Source organism: Sus scrofa, chromosome 13 (genome assembly GCF_054392235.1).
Source record: "Sus scrofa isolate SSC_HxYL_T2T_F1_AM1 chromosome 13, Sscrofa_HxYL_maternal_Yorkshire_Landrace_v2.0, whole genome shotgun sequence".
Taxonomy (NCBI): domain Eukaryota; kingdom Metazoa; phylum Chordata; class Mammalia; order Artiodactyla; family Suidae; genus Sus; species Sus scrofa.
Genome location: NC_139395.1, coordinates 146,014,166 through 146,036,872, shown reverse-complemented (window position 1 = coordinate 146,036,872; position 22,707 = coordinate 146,014,166). Strand labels below are relative to the sequence as shown.

Genomic DNA, 22,707 nt, shown 5'->3' with positions numbered 1-22,707 from the left:
TTTTTTTCCCCTTTTGTTTACTGAGTATGATATTACCCAACTATTATGGGAAGTGGAAGTTGACTGCATTCAACTTAATCACTAGAAAATGGATGATGCATTTCTCCATAAATGCAAAGAATGGAACCATTCAGGAATTTCCGGCTTGGAAAGAACCTGCCAGGCCTGACACAGAGTGAGCCCTAAATGAATGCTCTGGGGATGAATCTTCTCCCCAGATCCCACTCTGCGGGATTACCCGCAGTGACAGGATGCTCACTTCCTCATAAAGTAGCCCACTCCACTTTAGACAGTTCTGGTGGCCATTTCAATGATTTTCCTTTCATGGGCTCCAAAGTCTTCCTTTCAGCTTTCACCCCTCAGTTTTGGTTCCAGTCCTATGGCCACACAGACTGAGCCCAGTTCCCCTTTCCCACAAATGTCCTTGAACTCTCGGGGGATATAGTCTTGGCTCCTCCAGCCAGTCTTTGAACTGTGGGATTTCCAGTCCTCTCATGATTCTGATCTCCTTCTCTTGAGCAGGGACCTGGCCCTATGTAGCTTCCTTAAAATGTGGTGCCAAGAAAGGACCCCATACTTGGAGCAAGGCCTGGGCGGCCCAGAGGCCCCCTTCTCCCCACACAGCAGCTCAGGTTCCTCTTGGTGTATTGCAGTCACGTTGTGACTGGTTCCTATTAGGCTGGCGCTCAATCAGCACCCCGAGCCCCTTTTCACCCTTCCCTACATAGAAGCACACACCGGATTTCTCCAGGATTTCTCCGGCTGGCCTCCCAAAGCTTCCGTCTAAGGAGGACAGCATCAAGCCTCTGGGGATTTGCCCGCATCAGAACCTGCCTTGCCCTGAGACCTCCCCTCACCCTGAGGGCATTAGGCCTGAACAGTGCTTAGAATTGGATGCCTCAGGGACCTTAAATCTGTCTGCCTTTCTCTTCTATAATTTTCAGAAAAATTAGTCTGCATCACTTGGTGGCTTGTATTCAAGTTAGGATCCACACAGCCACTGCAGAACCAGGCACTGTGTACAGTCCTGTAGTTGGGGGAAATAATTTCTTATGACCCCATTAGATCCATGGAGTAACCAGCCTAACTGTATGAAATGAGCAGAGGCAGATGTATCATTCCCATTTGACAGATGAGGAAACCGAGTTGCAGGTAGGTTCCAGGCTGCCAGGACCAGGGACAAAGGATAGTCAAAACCAACACAACACTCTCTATCACAGAACATTTTTCTTAGCATCCAGAGACCTCAGGCTTCCATTCAAATTCAGGTCTGAGCCATTCAGTGGGTAGAAAGTTTTTTTCCTCAGGGCATTTGGGAACGGACAATCTCAATGAAGCCCCTGTCTCCCCTCCCCCAGTGCCAGGGGGTGCGGTACAGCTGTGCACAGTAACAGGGAGAAGCAAGTCTCTAGTTTCTTGCCTTCCAAGAAATCGCTTCTGGAATCACTTGCCTCCCGCCCCCAACAAAAAAGCTCAGGTATGGGAGCTTGGCGTGCCTCTGACCTTTCCTGTCCCTGAGCCGGGCTGCGGGGAGGAGGGGCCGCTGCACAAAAGGGTCTGGGGAGTGACCGGCCTGCCTCAGCTCCCCGCTGACCCCCACAATGGGGCCCGAGGCCCTGGCCGCCTCTGGAGGCCCAAGAAAAGGGCCGAGATAATGACAGGCTCAGCTACCGCTGCTCTCTTCAGAGAAATGAGAAGAGGGAGGCGGCAAAACCTCCCGGATAATAAAGAAGTAACAAATGGGGAATAAAAGCTTATGGAAGACATCTTAACCCAGGGATGAAAAAAATGTCAACATCTGTGAGGCTTTCTGCACCAGCAGACCCAGCCCTAATGAAAACCCTGGGCGCGCCATTCACTGGCGCAGAGGCGAAAAGGCTACATTTTTCTATGGGGGCGGCGAGGGTTGGGCGAGGCCGCCCTTTCCCTTTCGGATGCAGTTGAACCAAGCGCTAATGTTCATCCTCAGCTTTATTAAGGAACCAGGGGCGGGAGGAGAATGGGGCGGCCCGACCATCTTTATCCCAGAGCCTGTGAGGTTGGGTGGACTTAGGAGCAGGGGCGATGTCTGCACATTGAGGCAGGGAAGAAAGCCGGAGGAATTAGAGAAAATGCTGTTTAACAAGGGGCTCCTTTGACCTGGGCCTTTAGGAAGGATGTGGCTCCAGGAAGGTAATCCTCTTAGCCCAGACTTCTGTGTGTGTACAAAACAGGGAAATCGAATCTCAATGTCCTCATTGCATTTGCTAAAATACCTAATGAAAACACAAAGATGCCTTATCCCCATCTTCACCCTTCCCCCAGAAGATGGAGAGTGGCAGATGTTTGCTTATAAGGCCGCTTTAAAAAATTCAAACTGGGAATTCGGGGAGTGGGGGGAGGAGCCGAGCCTCCTCTTTCCAAATGGTGGTGTGGGTTGCGGAACTTTGAGCCTTGTGTCTTCCCCCGCAGTTTTCCACACTCTCCTGCCTTGTGCCTTAGGGGTATGAGGTGTGATTTTATTTCTTGGCTTTGTGTTCTGTATTCGCCACTGGGATGTCTCTCCAGGGGCTTCAGTGAGTGAAATCTCAAATCCTGGCCAGCAGTGCAGCTTCCTGAGGAGAGTGGCGGCGGGGAGGGTCATTGGAGAGAGAAATTGCTCCCAAATTTGTGACTGCTTTGCAGTTGGGCACTGTTGTATCGTAGCCAGAGAGCACCAGGATGCTTCTCACCACACCACAGCCGCACCCACACCTACTCCCACAGGTATGCGTCCCTTCCCCCCACACATACAAACATACGTATCACATAACAACCCATGCCACTCACTCCCATGTACACACACACACACACACACCCTTCCAGTTATAAACACACACACAACACCCCCCTCCCAGTACCCACACCCACCCACACACTCCCACTCAGAACTGTTAGTTAGCCTTACGGACAAACACCTTTCTTACCCATCACCTTAGTGCGCAGGTTTTTAGACTAAGTGTGTCAATTATGACTTAGCTCTAAAATGAAATGAGATGCAAGTGAGGATAAGTAAAATGTGGAGGGATTGCCAGTGAGGCGTCCCTAAGTTCAAATAGGAACGGGTGCTTTGATTTCTTCTTGGATTTGTTAGGGGGCTATTGGAAATTCAAAACTCTTGTTTGCTGTTGGGCTGCAAAGGAGATGGAGGTGAAGGGGGCACCCACAGAGAGGCTGATTATGGCTCCAGGTCTGGTTCAAGTTGTCCACCTGTGGGTTGGCCCTGTGGTCTGTGGCTAGCTCTAGGTCTGCTCTGAGCGCCTCATCTGGGGTCAGCTGATGTCCAGAGCAGATCGTCAGCCCCCACGCTCTCAGTGCATTCAAGTAGTGCCCTGAGAACCCTTAGCTGTCATCATAAACTGGGGGAGATTTCCATACTGGGTGTGCACTTGAACTGGATGAACTCTGATGTCTTATGCAATCTTCATCTTAATAATAATATTTCATTTATGAGTACTAATTATGTGCTAGTCACTGTTCTAAGGGCCTTAATGGATTATCTGATTTAATTTTCACAGCACTGTGGTATAGATTGTCTTGGCATGCCTGTTTGATAGATAAGGAAACAAGTCTGGAGATGTTAGTAAGGATAGAACCAGTGTTCAAACCCAGATCTGTCTAATACTAGGCTTAGGCTGTTGACCTCATACTACAGCAAGGCTCCGTAAAAGAACTTGACTCCTAATGAGTTTCTGTTTCTTTCTTTTCTTTTTTTGCTTTTTAGGACCATACCTGCAGCATATGGAGGTTCCCAGGCTAGGGGTTGAATAGGAGCTGCAGCCGCTGGCCTACGCCAGAGCTGCAGCAACTCGGGATCCGAGCCGCATCTGTGACCTACACCACAGCTCATGGCAACGCCGGATCCTTAACCCACTGATCGAGGCCAGGGATTGAACCTGCAACCTCGTGGATGCTAGTCAGATTCGTTAACCGCTAAGCTATGAAGGGAACTCCTGTTCCTATCTTTTCTTGGTCAGTAGCAGGGCATTGACTCTTCCCCCTGGTTCCTCCCCTGATGCCCGAGCATCTCTCCTCCCCAGCCCTTTGCAGGAATGAGGGAAACCTCGGGGGTCCCCTGCCAGCCTTTCCCTGCTATGGACTGATGAGGGTTTCATACTCCACTGCCAGGTTCCAGGCCTTCAAGGTGGTCAGACACCTTGCATCGCCTGCAGCCAGGGATGGGGTGGGGGGTTCCTACCTCGGGTACCCTATTCCCCGCCCCACAGAACTCTTTCAGCAGCCGCTCTAAGGTGCTGGGTTCATTGGCGAGGGTCACAGCCCTCCTGATCTGCGCACCCCCCTAAGAAGCATGGCTTCTCGTTCTCCAGGTCCTCTCCTGGGAACACAGCCCACCTCCGAGAGAAAGGTCAGCAGACACTTCTGATCCTTTTGTGTCAACTCCGCCTGATGCTCTGTGGGAAGGGGAGCCAGTCACGGCCCTGGAGCTTCAGGGATCATTGGATCTAACTCCCTACGGTGGTTCTAAAAAGGCAGCCACAAGTTCTCTGATGTCTCCCCTCGAGAGGCGGACCTTGCTTACCCTCTTCCTGAGTGCAGACTGGACTTCGCGACCAGCCCCCTAGAGAGTAGAATGTGGCAGGACTGATGGGATGTCACTCCCAAGATTAGCTTATAAAACACAGTTGCTTCTGTCTCGGGTCCCTCTCGCTCTGCCTCTGTCCCTCTCTCTCCAGAGTCACTTGCGCTGGGGAAAGCCAGCTGCTGTGGTGCGTGGTGCGAGGCAGCCTAGGGAGGGGCCCAGGAATGAGGGACTGAGCTGCCAGCCGCCGCATGAGCGAGCTTGGAAACCATCTTCTGAGGCTGCCAGTGGCTGCGGGGACCATCCAGGGAGCAGCCCCTCCCTTAGCAGAGCGTCTGCCCCCTGATGGCAGCCCTGCGGGGGGCGGGGGGGGGGAGTCTTGACTGCAGCCTCAGGAGAGACCGGATTCTACCCACAGTGACATTGTGGAGAAACTAGGAGACAGTGTCTGGTGCGTGAAGCTGGTGGCCCAGGGGCACTGTGCCCGCTGCCCCTCTCACTGTGCAGCTGGAGAACAGAGGCCCTGCTGCCAGGGGACGGCACTTACCTGTTTTCACAAACGACAGGGTCCGTTCTTAAAACGAAGTTAAATATTTTGACTTCTTGTTTAGTACTCTTTCCGCTGCCCTTGCTCCCATTTTCCGCTGATGGATGAGAAGAATTTAATCTGGCAAACGCCTTTGAGCTCAGATTTTGTTGGTGGTGGTGTTCTGAGCGGTGTGGACACAGCAGGGGCTGTGATGGTGGCCTAGGGTTTGGAGGGGACAGGGGATCACTTCCAGGGCTGTGTGACAGGGTCACAGCCCCTACAATGGTCCCCCTTTTTCCAGGGCTCATGTTTGGCCGATGTGGCAAGTTCAACCCACGCATATGAGTTTTGAATTTAATACAGAACTTACCACCCAGAAATGACTGCGAAGCAAGTGTAATTTGCCTGTGTTTATTTTTTTATTATGAACTTAAGCAAAGTTTATGGAAAAAAGGGAACCTGATGATCATGCAATGCAGCTATTTTACATCTCTCCAAATTCCCTTTGTTGGTGTTCTTTGCACAGCTGTAATGGCCTCTGCAGACTGTTTGGAGTTTTGCCTTCCTCACTCAGCGAGTGTCCGTTTTGCCCCAGGCCCTGTGCAACTGCGAGCTCAGAGCCCACTGTGCCTGGTGCCCTTCCCAGACCACCTTCTCGCTTGCCCAGCTCACCCCCTTGCCTTCCGCTCCTTGCTGGGTAGCCCCGCTTCTGACCCCGGCCTCCGCCTCCAGCCCCTCTCCCACCTAAGCCCTGGCAGCCTGGCTCACGCATTGAAACACATGGTGTCTGGGTTCTTTCTCCACCTCCGACGTGGGCTGGTCCGTGCTCCCCAGAGCTGCACGGCCTCTAGTCCTTCTGAACTCGGAGGAGGGGCTGAGGGATCTTCGTTTTTACAAGCTCCCGAGGCCATGCTGGCCCTCAGTACAATTTGCGAACTAGGGCTCTGCTCCCACCTGTTGTTTACAACATGGAGCTCTTCATAACTGCTTGGTTGGCCTGATTTTTAGCAAACTCTGCACAGTCAAACAGCCCTCGATTCCCTGAGCCTGAGCCCCCAGGTTTCTCCTTGCAGTCCACCTTTATTCCTTCCTGTGACCCGTTTTCACCTAGAGCAGCAGGAGGTCAGAAGCAGTGGGGATGTCATTGTCCAATGTTGGTCTATTTGGAGCCTTAGAGAATGGCTTCTGAGGGAGGCACTGGCAATTCCTGGCCAGAGTAAAGGCTGAAAGTTCACTATTGGCCTCTGCGAGTTGGTTTTATGTGCACTGTATACTGGGGACAGGTGACACAGTGGGAGGTCTGCAGTAGGGACCATGGGGTCGACTCTGAGGACGATGCTGGCGGGCTGAGCCTCCAATAGTGTCCTCTCGTAGCATCTTCCCATCCTATCTGTGCGATCAGTGCCCCAGCACATCAGTCTGCTGCTTCATCCAAGTAGAGGAAACCATCCCCCACCTGCTTGGGGGCCACACGTTGTCCCTCGCTTCTCCCTGACAGGTCCCTGCTCTGGGCCTCAGTGGCCTCGGTTGTGACATGGTGTGGGGTGGGGGTTTCTGCGGAAATCTGAGATTCTGAAATATCTGCTGCAGGTAGGGGGTATCTCCATACTGCCTAGATCGTGTTTCAGATGCGATCTCCTTCCCTCCCAGTGGGGCCTGGATCCACAGCCTTGCAGGCTAGGTTCATTCTCCAGTAAGCAGAGAACAAAGCAAGGGTCCAGCTCCCACCCCACTCCAGTCCCATCAAACCCAACCAAGCGGAAGTGTCAGTCAGAGAGGAGGTGCAAGCTGGAAGGGCCTTAGAAAGTGCCGTGGGCTGCAAGCATGTCTGCAGATGTCTGTCTACTTTTGTACCACAATTGCCCTCCTGGTGAGGCTGGGGCCACAGAGTCGTGGCCAGCTCCTGGCTTTGTATCTCTGCTTTGAGGCCTGGGAGGTCTGAATTCTCCTCAGGCATTTCTCCTAACGACCAGCCCCTGAGGAGGGGCCCCACCAGCCCTGAGCACCAGCAGATGCACAGTGGGAGATGTGATCAGACTCTGAACAAAGGCTGCAGAGGGAACGGGAAGTTTGATGGGGTACAGGCTGGAAGCCCAAGCCCTAACAGCTGTTCTCCCCTGAATGACAGAGAGACTCAGCTACAGCCTGGAAATGCTACCCTGGGTGCCATCTTTGTCACCTTCCACCTTCCTGCCCACCCCTGTCTTCCCTGCAACCATGGGCATGATGGCTTCCATCACTGACATTTGGGGTCTTGTAAGATGTCTGTCAAGAGAGCAGGTACTCTTCACCCAGGATTCATCCCTGGTGTCCTCTGTTGCATGCGTGTTTCCCCCTCGCCAGTTGCCCAGGCTCCTTGGCTGCCCCTGGCAAGCCCTGTCCCATCCAGTCCTCCACACCAGCCTCAGGGAAGGAAGCCCCCATTGAAGACAGATGGGCTGCATGAGTGAGACAGAAAGAAGGTTCCTCAGACTTGGAGGCTTTTGGCCTGGACTAGGAACTATTCCATGAAATTGATACTGACTCCCAGAGTGGGGGATTGACCCCATAAATCCTGGCTTGGACACATGGCAGCAATAGACCCCAGGACAGAGTGGACACAAGAAGCTGCTCTGAATGAGAGAGAACAGCGAGGGCCACGTCTTTCCATCTTCCTATGTCCTGTTTTCACCGGCAGGAGGTCAGAGAAGCCAAAATGTCATCCTCATCGTCCCTTCACTTCCTGTTGGAAGCCCAATGAGGACAAGTATGGCTTAAGCCCACCCTGGTATCTAGCTCTGTTGAAGGGACTCAAAAAGGATTTTTAGAGTCGAACAGAATCTGTTTTTCTTATTTGTCCAAGGACTGACTTCGAGAAGGCCCTCGAGCTCACACAGCGAGTCCAGCCCCAGATGGGGCCTGACCTCTAAGCATCCCGGAGGGATTTGTTCAGAGCCACCTGGAACCTTCTCCCCACGCTCAGTCTGTGCCCTGTGGCTTCTCCCTTTGCAGGAGACACTCTGCACACACAGAGGCCAGGTGTGTTCAGGAGGTAGTGGCACAGGGGGAGTACGTGGGCTTCAGAGTCGGGAAATAGCAGAGCTTGCATCCTCTGTACTGACTTGGCAGTGACTTTATCTTTTTGGTCTTCACTTTTCTTATTTGTAAAAGAGGGGTCGATGTCCACTCTGCAAGGTTGCTGTTGTGTTGAAAACGAGGTCATGTTGGCAGATGCTTGAGCACACAGTAGGTGCTCAAGAAAGGTATAGACAGTCACTTCCCTGCCTTCTTGGTCAGGGAGGGAGATAAGATTGTCCCTGTGGGGACCCCGCGCCGCATTCCTGCAGCTCTAAATACATCCATGTGCCACCCAGTTGCTGTTAAGTGAGGTCACCCTGGGCAAAAAAAAATCGAAGGGAAGTTTGACTTGTAGGCAGCTGGGCCTCCTTTTCCCTCGAGAGGGGCCACAAAGAAACTTGTCCCAGGGTCTTTTCTGGCAGACTCTGGATCCCTGGTCCTTACCTGACCAGCCTGTGACCTGGGGCAGCCCCTTCTACCCCTGGGCCTGGGGAGCATAACAGCTGCTCTGGGCTGTAGCAAATATCCACGTGAGGATTTTACACACGCTCAAGTGCTGTGCAAACACTGGGGTCACCGCCGTTTTCCTGTGAGCACCACTGTTTTCTTAAAGCAACTTTAAGGAGTGTAAAAGCCTTTGCACTATGTCATGGTTCAAAACTTTTTTTTTTAATGCTGCAGAAAAAAGGAGGGAGCAAGGTTTAAAAAAAAAAAAAAAAAGGATTCCAGCCAACAGCTCCAACTCCATTGTTAGCCAAATAGAAGACGTGAGGCCCCTGGGTTTGTCTCCAGGGGAGTCCTTCAGAGCCAAGAAGGGCTGCAGCCAACCCAGCCTGGCCTGGGGCCAGTGCTTCTTCCAGGGGTCAGTGCCCTGCCCGCCCTCCCAGGCCCTACTTCTCCCTCCGAGGTGGAGGGGGGCGGGGCAGGAGGTCATCCTGCCACAGAGCTGGCTGCAACTCCTTCGGCTTAACGTTTCTTATTTCTCTGGCCAGGTGACTTGCTTCCCCACCACTGTTTCCTGCCTTGCTCAGCTCCCTTCCGGCCCACTTCCACCCGGGCAGTGCCCCCAAGGCAACCTTCTCAGCGCTCTTAACCCTCCCCAGTGGCTGGTCCCGGCCCAGGCTGTGCTCCCCTGCCTGCCTGTGGCTGGTGGTGCTGACCTCCCTGGCACAGGTTGCAGGCTGGGTGGAGGCCTTGGCAGTGAGCAGGCTGAGAGTTGGGAAACCTGAAAGCTGTCCAAGGCCCAGTCAGAAAAGGATGAGGGGGTAGAATAGGCCAGAGTGCTTTGGGGTGAGCAGCTGCCCCCAGCAGCCACGGAAACCTTACCTGGACCCCCGCTGGGGGCGCTGTTGGATGGGAGGCCGGTTGGGAAGGGGCTCTCACCCGCCCATCAGATGCGCCCGCCACCCTGCGAGTGAGTTACCTGCTGGGAGCCACTATGCCTGGCTTTTGTTCCTTTGGATCATGGTGTTAAGAGACAGATGCAATTGACGGGAAGCCTGGCTCCAGGGCAGAAGTGGAACACATTCCCTGGTCCTGGTAGGGTAGCCAGGTGCCGGGAACACTCACACCTAGGGAAGAGAGATCAGAGGTCACAGGCACCTCACCGTCAGCTGCTCCAAACTCCACTTTTCCAGATTGGGAAACCGAGGCCCAGAGAGGGAAGGAACCCATAAAGTAGCAGAGCCTGGTTCTGCTTCGCGGCTGCTCAGCTCTCTGTACCCACCCGCCCCTGCTGCCTTGCACCAAACCAAGCAAAGCAGGGTGTCCCAATGCACTGATGACCTGAAGGGTTGTGATCCCCCTGATTGGAGCAGGAGGTGCACCTTCTCACAGAGAAAAAGTGCTTCATGATCCACTGCGTCTTCCGGTGCCAAGGTCTCCCCTTTCCCAGGTGTAAATCAGGAGAGAGTTTCTTGGAGAGGATTTTGTTCTCCCGTTGCCGGAAATTCAGGTGATACGATCACCTATGTGAACACAGGTGCAGGTGGGAATCTTTGGGGTCAGGGAGGTGTCTCCTGGGCGTCTGTTTTCAGGATGAACGGTTCCAGCTCCTCACACAATATCTGAATGCACATATTTCCTAGAAGCTCTGTCTTCGGATGCCATCTCCAGTGGGGAGCAGCACAGCAAGGGGATGGAGTGGAGGAGAACGTCTGGGGATGGGGTCTGAGAGGACACTTAAGTGGGGGCTTTGTGTGGTGAGGGGGGAGTGGAAAGACCACGTTACTATCATGGTAGCTGTCAATTCCCCCCCACACACTGTGGCCCTTGTTATCTGTCTCTCACCCTGGCAACAGCCTCTACACCGATCTCCCCACTTCCGCCTGGGCTCCCCACTACTTATGTGATAAAATCTAAACTCTTTCACTGCCCCCATACACTTTCCCTATCTTTTTGTTGCAATAGACCACTCACCCTTCTGCAAACCTCCCCCTGCCTTCTGCCTCTGCTGGCTTTCCCGGCTGCCTCTGCAAGCCCACCTCCCCCCTGTCCGGCCCCATGACCTCCTTTCAGTCCCGGGACCCAGCAGTCACAGGCCGGCCTCTGCACCTGCTGTCCCTTTGCCTGAAGCCCTTTCTGGCTGACTTTCAGCCCCCACCTCGTCCTGGTGCACTCTCACTTCCCCTGGATGCCTGACTTCCAGGTCTGCGCCTTCGGTACCTGCTACCCTTGTCTTCACCTGCACTTCTCTTCCACAGAACCTCAAACAGGGTGTAGAGATTGTCGGGCCTCTCTCCTCCATGAGATGATGAACTGCTCAAGGGCAGGCCTATTCCTCATTTACAGTAGGCCACCCAGCGCCTTGCATTTAGTAAGTGCTTAAGAAAACATATGTTGGAGTTTCCATCGTTGCTCAGTGGTGACAAACCCCAGCTAGTATCCATGAGGAAGTGGGGTTGATCCCTTGCCTTGCTCAGTGGGTTAAGGATCTGGCATTGCCGTGAGCTGTGGTGTAGGTCACAGACGTAGCTGGAATCCTGCATTGCTGTGGCTGTGACATAGTTTGGCAGCTGCAGCTCTGATTCAACCCCTTGCCTGGGAACTTCCATATGCTGTGGGTGGAACCCTAAAAAGACATTAAAAAAAAAAAAAAAAGAGAGAGAAAGAAAATATTTATTGAGTCAAAATTGTCATTCTTACTGGCCTGAGAGGTCTTCCAAGGCAGAGCCTGTCTCTGCATCTCCAGGACGATCTGGGCTGTGCTGGCCTCTGAGGCTGCCTACAAATGCGTAGTGAAATGAATTTGGTGATGCTGTTGCTGGGGGAAGAAATCAATAGCATTTCTATTTCTAAGCATCCACTTCTTGTAAAAACTTCCAGGCCTGTCTTGGTTAGCAACCATTCTTGGCTTTTAAAGGTGATAAGCAATTTGCCACAAGCAGAGTGACAAATACTCAGGATGGGAGAAGAGGAAGGGAGGGAAACAATTATGGGAGGGGGCGTGGGAGGGATGGGGCTGTCAACCCCATCTCCTGAGCTTTTCTTCTGCAAGTGAGAAGGAAAACAGAGGAAGGGTATTGTCAGAAAATCCCATTTTCTCCTTAAGGGACCCAGAAAAGTGGTGTGTTCTTCCTTCACTGTGAGGCATCAGAGTCTGTGAGCATGAAGCACCTCAGTTACATTGCAGGTGCTGGCTCAGGGTACAGGGACCTTGTGAGTCATCGGAGGGAAACTCCTGCATTAGTCAGAACATATGGTCAACAATATGTCCACAAGTGTTCAGTACTTCCACCAGCTCTGGGTTTTCGGCAATTAAAAATGAAATTCTCTCTGTCCATCACTGAACCACATTTGTTAAACTCTGCCTGGTTCCTACTCTCCTGATATTTCAATTTTATTGGAAGGAGAAAGATTAAACACATAAATACCCATGTACACCCGAGGTGTGTAAATAACCAAGAAAACATCAGTGTTCCTTGCAGAGAATTAACACTGGGCAGGTCAGGGAAGGCTTCCTGGAGGAGGCAACTTTTGAGCTGAGTCCAGCCAGATGCTGGAGAAGGACACTCCAGGCTGAGGGCATGGTAGATGTGTGGTTGGAGCAGTCATGATGGGTTCAAGGTCTGAAGAGAGAGGGAGGGAAGGAAGGGACTCCCTGAGGTGGGTGACAGCTGTGGCAGGTGTCAGGTGATACTTCCTGCTTCGTTCTACAATTCATACAAAGTGGGGCTTGGTGGAAAAAGAATGAACTCAGGAGTGGGATCTAGATCTGGCTCTGCCACCGACTTCCCAGGGGACAGACCAGGGGCAGGCACTCTTAGTCTCTCTTTGGTTCTTGGCTTCACCCTGTGGGACATCAGACCATCCCTGCCCTGAAAAGGCCAGCCATTCCCAGGCGTGTCTGCTGTGCTACAGATGGAAACAAGAGAAATGTCATCTCTCTGTTGATGTTAATTTGCCGAAGGAACGCAGCACCCTTCCATGAAGAGTCACTTTCCTGGGGGTCTGGCCGGGGGTCCCCTCGTAAGGTGAAGATTGCTCCTCCACCATGGTGACTCTTGGCTGCTGGCTTTCCTCCTGCCAACAGCTGGTCTGCCTCTGGTGAACTGCTGGCCTGGGTTTGGGACTAATGGGGTGGCTGGATTGACAGGAAGCTCCTGGCAGCCCCCAGGGTTCCAGCCTCCTGAGAAACGGGTCACCGCCCAGCACCTCCCTCCTGACTCAGAGGGTCTGCAATGTGGATTTTGGGGGGTGGGGGTGAAGGCCACGTACCAAACTTGTGTGTAGCAATCAGGGGACCACCCAGCCCTGAACAGTCAGCTTGCCATGTGTCAGGATGGGTTATTTTCATGCACCGACTTGTTTTTCCTGGTGCTGGGAAGGCCACGTGCTTTGTGGCAGTAAGTTGAAACTCCATGGGCTCTATTGACAGAGTGAAGGGAGAGAGAGACACTTTTTTGGTATCAACAGGAGGGTAGAGGGGAACTGGACCATTTATAACCTGTTAAATTGCCTGTCCCTGTAGATGCGGGGCCCTCCTGCATGTGGATGCTGTGTCCAGTACCTGGAGCACTTGGGGGGTACCAGCAGTCTGCAATGGCCAAGCACTTCAGTTCTGAGTAACAGGCTTCACAGCGCCAGCTAATTCAGGCCAGGCAGAAGGTTGCAGCCCTCGGTGACTAGAGAATCCTGGGGTGCCTGGAAAGTGGGGGGATCCCAAATGTCCCCTTTATAGAGTTGCCTCCCATCAACTGCCCAAGCTGAGGACAGAACACCTTCAGGGACTAAGAATTCACTGCCCGTGAACTCATCTATTTTTCTTGCGATGGTTCAGCTTGTAGAAAGTGCTTTTTTTTTTTTTTTTTTTTTTTTGTCTTTTTGCTATTTCTTTGGGCCACTCTCGCAGCATATGGAGGTTCCCAGGCTAGGGGTCGAATCGGAGCCGTAGCCACCGGCCTACGCCAGAGCCACAGCAATGTGGGATCCGAGCCACGTCTGCAACCTACACCACAGCTCACGGCAACGCCAGATGGTTAACCCACTGAGCAAGGGCAGGGACCGAACCTGCAACCTCATGGTTCCTAGTCGGATTCGTTAACCACTGTGCCACGACGGGAACTCCAGAAAGTGCTTTTTAAATTTTGTGTGTGTGTGTGTGCGTGTGTCTTTTCAGGGTCGCACCTGAGGCATACAGAGGTTCCCAGGCTAGGTGTCGAATCAGAGCTGCAGCCGCTGGCCTATACCACAGCCACAGCACCGCCAGATCCAAGCCGTCTGCGACCTACACCACAGCTCACAGCAACGCCGGGTCCTTAACCCCCTGAGGGAGGCCAGGGATCAAACTTGTGTCCTCATGGATGCTAGTCAGATTCGTTTCCACTGAGCCATGACGGGAACTTCAAAAGTGCTTTTGTAGAGTAGTCAAAGTCAGCCTTCTAAATAAGTCCACTCTAGGGCCCTTTGGGGTCAGAAGTGCAGCTCTCGCTCTGTGACTGTGCTGGTGGGAGATACTTGTTCTGATCTGGGTTGAACTGCTTGAATCCCTTCAGTTCTTTCTCCTCCAACCTGGTTTTGACCCCTTCCACCCCCTCACTATCTGTCCAGGCCCCAGTTACTTCCCTAGAAGTGTGGCCCCCAGGTGCTCACCAAGCAGCCCAGGAAGGGGGCAGGAGAGCCCCTCACCTCCTCTGAGCGGCAGGGGGGCCCTTCTACCAAGTGAGGAATGGGGGTGGGCTCCAGGACCCCTACGATCACACACTGGGGCTCCACTGGGGGTCCCTTTTGCTTCCTGCCCTCAGGCTGGCAGGCGCCCACTGTGCTAGCCAGGCAGGGCCCTGGAGTGGATGCTCCGTGGGCCTCAGAGGAGATGGCTGAGGAAGGCCCGGGTCTGCTGGCCAGCGCTCACCCTAACCTGTTGTTCATTTCCCCTTCAGTGGAAAATGCATGATCTAAACCAAGTCAATAAGATGTTAATACAAGAAGCCCACATGGAGGACGTGCCTTAGGCGTTTCACAGGCAGCTTACATTCCAAGGCTCCGGCAATCCGGGAGCCAGGCACAGCAGGCATTACTGCCCCAGTACAGCTCAGGGGGTGAAATGGTATGGCCATCGTCCTGGGAATGAGAGAAGCAGGGGAGCTCCGGTTTGCTCACGAGGAGACACCCAAGGACTTGGGCATGGGGTGGGGCTGAGGCCTCAGGTCATGCTTGTCCTCCCCTCAGTGCAGCGCCCTTTAGTTCACAAAGCAGTGGCCGGGGGAAGGGCTGGGTGGCAGAGGACCTCCTGCTGCAGTGCTCTGGCTCAGAGACGGGCCGGGCTGTGTGGGGCGACTGGGGTGGTGGCAGGAGCCTGCTCTGCTGCTCTCCTCAATGCCCGGAAGCCTGAGGGCACGAGGGCTGGCTGCCTTCCCGGAAAACACAGTTCTCTGTCTGCCTGGCCTGTCCTTGAGCCCAGGCCCAGCTCTGTCCCATGACAGGATCCGCAGCGAGTAAGCCACCCCACTCCCGGAGCTGGGGGAGAACCAGCTTCCAGTCCCAGGAGACCTTCCCTCCAGGATGGGGACCCGGGCCACCTCTCCAGCTCTGTTCTGTAGGAGACTCGCTAGTGGCTGGGTCTCCAAGCCAGACCTCTGGGGCTGTCCCTGGGAACTGTGGGTCCCAAGGACCCATGTGGTTGCGTTCCCAGTCGGGGCAGGGGTGCCTCTGGAGAGCTCCTTCTGAGGAGGGACTTTGTTTTCAGGGAAGAAGGCAGGGCAGAGGTCGTCTCCTCCTCCAGAGTGGGCCTTCTCTCCAGCCTGTCTCTTCCAGGGCAGGGGGCACAGGGTGGACCAGGCCGGGGTCCCTCTCCACTGCCCCCACTGCTCTGTCTTTGTGCTGGGAGTGCTCAGCACAGCTTGTGTGTGGTGGATCCCCAGGAGACCTGCTGTGCCCTGGATCTGACCACAGTGAGCAGAAAGCCTTTTTCTCTGGGAGAGCCGTCGGATAGGCCTGCTGGTGGAAGGGAAGGCTGACACTGAGATGCGCAGGTATGAAAACGTAGGACGAGCTTGCAGCAAAGGAGTGGCTTTAATCAGGCTACCACTGGGCGCTGAGGTTCTTGTGACTGAGAGCCAAGAAAAGAACCAGTGCTGTTTTCAAGATGGCACGATGCTTGTATGAGGAGTGGGGGTGGAAGGGGTGGGCTATGGACAAGGAGGGTATCTCCCTCTTGGAGGCCAGTGCACTGACAAAAGCCTGTGGAAGGGAGAATGAAAAGACCTGGGTTCTAGTCCCAGTTCTGCCAAAGACTGCAGGAATGGACTCAGTGTTCTCATCTGTGAAATGGGGTGTTACAAATGTGCCCCCTGAAAAAAAATCACCATGTTACGGGAATTGGATGCAAAGGGGCTTTTTCAGCTGTGAGGAGCTGTAGAATGGGACTGAAAGTGCCGTCTGATGGGCCTGGTGAAGGCACCCCGTTTTTTGGGTTAGGTAATGGGGGAGGGGGGGGAGAGGCAGCTGAATGGGATCTTGCCTCATCCCTTCTCCACTAGGAGGAGCACTTGGCACTTCCAGAGTCTGGATTCTCTGTGTGGCTGGACAAGGGTGTGAGTCTGCTCTGCCCCCTCTCCTCCTTCCCCCGTAACCCCAGCCTCCCTGCAGGCTTCCCTCAGGGCAAATGTCTGAGCTGGACCTTCCTCTCCCTCTGCTCCCCACCCCCCATTGGCAGGCTTTCAGGGACCCAGGAGGAGGCCTGGCTGCCAGGAAGGGTGGGGCTGCCAGGCACCGCCCAGCTGCAGTGTGACCCCGCCAGTCCCGGAAACTCTCCAAACCTTGGACCTCAGCGGACATCCGGCAGCTCAGAAGGGTGGCGGCGAGGCTGCCAGGGGGAGCTGAGGGTGTGTGGGATGCGTCTGAGGTGAGACAGAGAAAGCAACAGCCATTTTTCTTCCAATTCTGGAGTCAGAAGGCTCTGGGCAGCCTTCGAAAATGCTTTTCACCCCTGGATGCTGCCATGCATCCTAGACTTACTAATTAAAAAAAAAAGTTACCACTCGTTGAAGAGTGTTTACCAGGTGCTGGGCACTCGCCAAGCTTGTTAACCTACCTGAATCCTTCAACACCTTAATGAGACTAGACTCTTATCATTATATCCTTTTCATAGATGCAGAATCTGAGGCTCGGGGCACACGTCACTTGCTCAAGGTCACATAAATACTAACTGCTGGAGTCTGGATTCAAACCCAGGTGGGTCTAGCTGATTCCAGACCTCAGGTTCTTGACTAGAAGGAAGGAACTGTAGTCAAATCATCCTTGCAGAATGCCTAGTACCTGGCAGGTACCCAGTAAAGATACATTGAACAGAGGCTGATGCATTTTGGGGGGGGGTCTTATTCTCCCCTTTTATCGATTGATGAAATGACACAGACTACGTGTAAGTACTTATCTCCGTGGCAAGCATGTAGTAGGTCCACCTAAATCTAAAGGTGAGTCTCAGCTTTCTCCCTTTCTACATGATATATCTGTGCTCATGAATAATAGTTTCAGAGAACACAGCCTCCCCTTGGGTCTCTGCCTAGGCGGGACTCTTAAAAGTCCCGATTAGACCTCAGCCTAGGAGAGTGAGGGGCCTTGGGGGTGAGGTGGGGGCAGGAAGAGACTGTGACTCTTCTTTTTGAGTCCCAGATGCCATGAGTTTGGGAGTGGGGAGGAAAGACACCTGCTTTCTTTGCTGATGGTGCTGAGGGAGCCCTTCTTTCCGCTTCGATGGAGGTGACCTAGAAGCTTCTGGACCTAGAATCTTGGCTTGCTCAGAGCTCTGAGAGGCTGAGTCCTGCCGTCTGGCCCACATGTGTGAGAAGCACTGATTGTGTCCTAGCACTGAGGGATGCTGGGCAGGTGGGGCCTTGTGAGAGGGGAAGGGGCCTGCGATGGGACAGTGGGCTGACTCCAGGTCCTCTGGTTCCCATGCAGAGCCAGGGTGGCCCTGGCCTGCCTCCTCATACACAGGTAGCTTCCTCAGGAGCCTCCTGGCCTGCCTACCTGACTCTCTTGGTACTTCCTCAGGTACTACCTGACTCTCTTTAAGGTGGTCCTTAGAGAGAGTCCCATATTGCCATCCATTTAACCCTCTCTGCGCTGGGTCTCAACCCACCCACACTGACATGGAGTCAGTCAGAGTCCAGGGGGGAGACATAGCCCATTCCGGAAACCTCAGCAGAGGGAAGCTAGCTGTGAAGACCTTGGAAGAGAGGAAAGGGCAGACTTGGGTGAAAGGCAGCCTTGAGAGTAGCAGCCACAAGAAAATGGCCCCATTCCTGCTGGAAGGGCAGAGAAGAGGTTGTGTTTCCAGAACTCAGAGAGAGCTGGAACCCTGGCAGAAGTCCCCTGGCAGGAATTGGGACCCCAGAGGTGATGCTCCAGATAAAGGGAGAGACAGAGAGAAAGGCTGGTTTCTACCCTCTGTCCTTCCCCCCGGGGGCGGGGGCGGTGGGGAGCCGAGGGTAGAAACCAGTCTTGGTGGGGAATGTGGCCGACAGGGGTCAGCCCCCTGTGAGAGAGGAACACAGAGGGACAGAAGACAGGCAAATGACCCGCCTAATCTCCAGCTAGTCAGACCTTTGGAAAAGAACACATCTTTCCAACCAGTGCTCTGGAGAGCTGGCCCTAGAAAGTAAACTTGCCTCTGGAAAGAGTCCCAGATCCTCTGCCGGTTACTGCAATTAGTGGTCGTGCCCAAGCCTTATCCTGCTGGGAGCCAGGCCGGGAAAGGGAAGTGTTTTTTTTTTTGTTGTTGTTGTTGTTTTTAGGAAGATCTGTTTCCTCTACATTTTTTCAAAGGATAGGGCAACCTCTGGTGCTTCAGTTTCGTGTGAGACCATGATAGCTGTCTTCAGGGGCAGACAGCTCTTTGGCAGGCAGGAAGGCAGACTAGCCTGCTTATTACTGGACTCAGGGTCAGGAGACCTGAGGCTAAGTCTCAGCTCAGACAAGTCACATGCCGTCTTTGAACCTCTGGCTCTACGTCTTTCAAATGCAGACTCTGTGTTTTTCAGGATTCTGTAGAAGTGAGGGACAACTTGTGTGTGTGTGTGTGTGTGTGTGTGTGTGTGTGTGTGTGTGTGTGTGTGTGTTTGTGTCTGTCTTGGGGGCGTTGTAGACCACAGAGTGCTCGGGTGGCAAGGCCTGTGCCTATGAACACAGTGTCACAAGAGAATTGCTCGGCCTGGTTTTGGAGTTGATGTGTCCCCTTGGAGTGGGTGCTTAAAATCCTTGTCTTGTAATCATTGAGTCCAAAAGACAATTGCAGTCAGCTTGTCCAAACTCTCTCCTAAAGGAGGAATCTTCTCGAAGATGATCCTTTCCCCTTTTTCTCCTTTCGTCTTTTTCTCTCTTCTTCCTTCTTTCCACCTCTCTTTCCCTCCTGGGTTTTTTTTTTGTTTTTTTTTTTTTTCTTTTTAGGGCTGCACCATGGCACAGGGACGTTCCCAGGTTAAGGGTCAAATCGAAGCTGCAGCTGCCGGCCTACACCAGAGCCATAGCAACGTGGGATCCAAGCTGCATCTGTGACCTATACCACAGCTCACGGCAATGCCGGATCCTTAACCCGCTGAGCAAGGCTAGGGATCGAACCCGCAGCCTCATGGTTCCTAGTCAGGTTCGTTACTATTGAGAGGCAGTGGGAAGACCCCTCCCTGTTTTTTCTATCCGCCTTCACTCCTCTCTTCCACAAAGATTTGGAGCCTTTACTCTTAGGCAGGCACCGTGCTGGTTTGGTCCTCTGGCAGGAATGAAGACAGACAGCGACCCTCGCAGAGCTTAAAGTCTAGCAACAGGGTGCTCACTACTTAGGGGATGGCCTGTTCGGGGGTTTCATTTTCCCCTATTTAAACTGAATTCTGCCTCCGTAGAATGCTTGTCCTGACCTCTGGAGCTAGAGAGAACAAGTCTGACCCCGTTTCCTATGTCGCCGCCCTTGAAACGTGGGAAAATAAACATGGAACACTCTGAAAATATTCTCACTCTCCAGTTTCCACTTGTGAAGGGGAAGCTGATTCTCCGTGAAGCTAAATTCCTCAAGGGCATGGGGTCAGAGCCCGGGTGGGCTATCATCTGGGTGCGTGGCCCCGTTCCCAGTCCACCTGGGGCGGAGGGAAGCCATGTGCTGGAGGCTCTCACTGGGAAAGAGCGCAGGTGGCAGGGAGGTGGGCCCACATGAAGCAAGGGGGTCTGTCAGAGGGGGGGGCCTGCGAGGCGTGGTCTGGCCGCCTGCCCAGGACAAGCCTGAGCTCCCGGGTTTCTGGTCTGATTCACAGCTTCCTCCCTCCCCAAAGGAATCCCCTTTATAGCTCTCCAGGCCTGACCCCAGCGTCCCTGTGAATGTCATCTGACAGCTGCACGGAGCGCAGCCATGGCTCCTGCGCCGGGTGCCAGCTGGATGTGCTCGGCGGCCGGGGCCCTGGGAGCCACCGCTTGGGATGTCAGAGGAGCGCTGCCCTTCCGTCAGCAGGAAGCCCGGCCGCAAACACTTGGACAGGAAGCCCGGGCGCTGGCCAGCTGAGCCAGCTCTGGTTTCTTCTGCGTCTGAGGCTTTGGCCAAGCGTGGAGGGAGGCGAGCCAGGTGCCGCGGGCGGCACTGACAGCACGGGCGGGCTCCCCCTCGGCCAGCCGGGGATGTGGGTTGAAGGGCGTGAACGGAAAAGCATCATCGAGGCTGGGCCAGAAGAGGTGCTTCCTGGAGGAAGGGTGAGGGAGCAGGGAACACAGCGTCTAGCAGAGCTGAGCCAGCTGGCTGAGGCTCTGCAAAGACCCGCTTCCAGACACAAATGTGTTCCCTTGGGTTCAGACCTCCGGCATAAACTCAGATCAGATCCAATCTGCAGGCTGCCTCCACCTCCGGGAAAACACACTGTCATCTCCCGGGGCGGGGTGTCTGCATGTTCCCAGCATGAAAATGACTCCTCTCAAGGAGAGGCTCTTTTATAACCTACCAAGCTGCATTGTGAGGGAATTGATAGAAAATAGAATGTGGTCCGCTGGGGACAAAGGCAACTTTGCGTTCAGGGCTAAGAGTTTTGTTTCCAAGCGCTACGTGTGATTATCTTCAAGGCAGTCTGTGTGCATACAACCATCTGAAAGACCCCCAGGATTTGCAGAGCGCCTAAATTTTCTTTAAAATGATATTTATTTTTTCCATTATAGTGGTTTATAGTGGTTTATAGTGTTCTGTTGATTTTCCACTGTACGGCAAAGTGATCCAGTCACACATGCATATATACATTCTTTTTCTTATGTTATCCTCCATCATGCTCCATCATAAGTGAGTAGATACAGTTCCAGTGCTATACAGCAGGACAGAGTGCTTAAATTTTTGACCAGTCACTCAGAGATTTCCACCCCCCCACACACACACATCTGCCTTGCACAAGCTGATAGGCTGGTGAGGACCAGGAGGCGAGTAAATTTGTTCAAGGTCCTGCAGCTCAGCAACGGCAGAGCCAGAAACACTGCCATGACTTGTGATGCTCCAGAAAGAGAACTTGGATGATGACTCTCCACGTGCACAACTGTTTCTCTGTCTCCTACCTTATTCTGGACTGTATGCATTCAAGCACAGGCGCATGGGGGTGGGAGGGAGGGTGGAAGTTGGGGGAAGGGGGCTGGGAAGGGGTGTGTGAGCACTCTGGCTGGCGTGGGCTGCTAACATCTCATCATTTTGTCAAAGCCTGTTTTGAAAACCTCCTCCTGGGTAAAGCCTGCCCGTTGCTTTAGTCACTCTCCTTGGCATCAGCTGCCGCCCTACGCCACAGCCACAGCAATGCAGGATCTGAGCTGAGTCTGCCACCTACACCACAGCTCAGAGCAATGCCAGATCCTTAACCCACTGAGCAAGGCCAGGGATCGAACCTGCAACCTCATGGTTCCTAGTCGGATTCTTTTCCTCTGCACCACGATGGGGACTCTGCCTTGATGTTGTTCATACTTTGTGCTTAATAGGAGTCCAGTGTTAATTCCACAAGTGAATACATGAATGAGTGAATTTGCAAATGAAACCATTATAGAACTAGTTAGATTTAAATTCAGGTTCTCATCTGGAAGCAGTATCATATAGCTGCGTATAAGCTCATTGGGAGCTAATTTGCAGGCCTGATTTAAACACCAGTTCTGCTATTTTCTAGCTGTGAAAACTTGGGCATGTCCCTTACTTTTTTTCTCAGTCTTAATTCTCAGCTTGCCTGTATGAGAGATAGGGTGCAGACTACCTCACATCGTTCTGTGAGATAAATAGACTACGCATGAAAAGCTGGGGGCCCAGTGCTGGACACACAGTAAGTGCTGAAGAAATGGTGGCAGTTGCTCTTGGAAGAAAATAGTGTTACTGCTGGAAGTCTCTTTATGCTCAGAGTCAGCTTGCAGATTCAGCCTCAGCATCTTCCCTGACATACAGAGGGGATATTATGAGGATAAATGGAAAGATAGCCCTTAGCCTGGAAAAAATGGGGTTATGGAGACCCAGGCAGCTTGGCAGGAGTCTCCCCATGCGGCTCTCCTATAACCACCCCAAACTCACTGTCCAAAACAGACCTCCTCATTTCTGTCCTCTACCTCCCAAGCCGCTTTTCCTTCTCCAGCTCTCCAGATCCCAAGTCAGAAATCAAAGGTCATCTGTGAATGAGGCTTTCTCCCTCCTGACACCAGCAGCTACCAGAGCTGCTACCATTCCCTCCTCTGCATGCCCCTGCGTGGTCATTGTCCTCACCTATGTCATTTCGGTAGCTGCTTCCAGTGGCTTCCAGGTCCATCAATTTAACCACTGTGCTACTAGGCTTATGCTTCAAATGACAAGTCCGGCCTTGTTCTGCTCAGCTTCTGAAATCTCCAGTGCCTTTCCATTCATAGCAGGCCAAAGTCCAGTTCCAGGACTATTCTCCACCGGACTCCCCAGGCTCATCTCTTAGCATCCTTTGCTTGTCACATGGTCCAGCCTCACAGATGAACTTCATTCTGTGCTCCTCCTTCACTCGCTGTTCTCCTCTCTTACATTTTTAAATGTGGTTACCTAGCTCCCGCGTCCTCATCCCCAGAATTTCCATCCTCACCAAGATGTCACAAGTAAGTCATTCAATACTATCCTGAGGCT

At 53.2% G+C, this 22,707-nt stretch overlaps 1 long non-coding RNA gene across 2 annotated transcripts in view; it reads left to right on the top strand.

Annotated features, from left to right (window-relative positions):
• LOC110256390 (uncharacterized) overlaps positions 1-22,707 on the top strand; it is a 147,239-nt gene that overhangs the window by 35,474 nt on the left and 89,058 nt on the right. The window contains exons 1-2 of one of the 2 annotated variants that reach the window (XR_014824552.1): positions 15,120-15,613; positions 16,297-16,485. The exons of the other annotated variant lie outside the window; for it this stretch is intronic. This is a non-coding gene — a long non-coding RNA (uncharacterized LOC110256390). Of the gene's footprint in view, positions 1-15,119; positions 15,614-16,296; positions 16,486-22,707 lie in introns of those variants that run through there. 2 annotated transcript variants of the gene reach the window in all.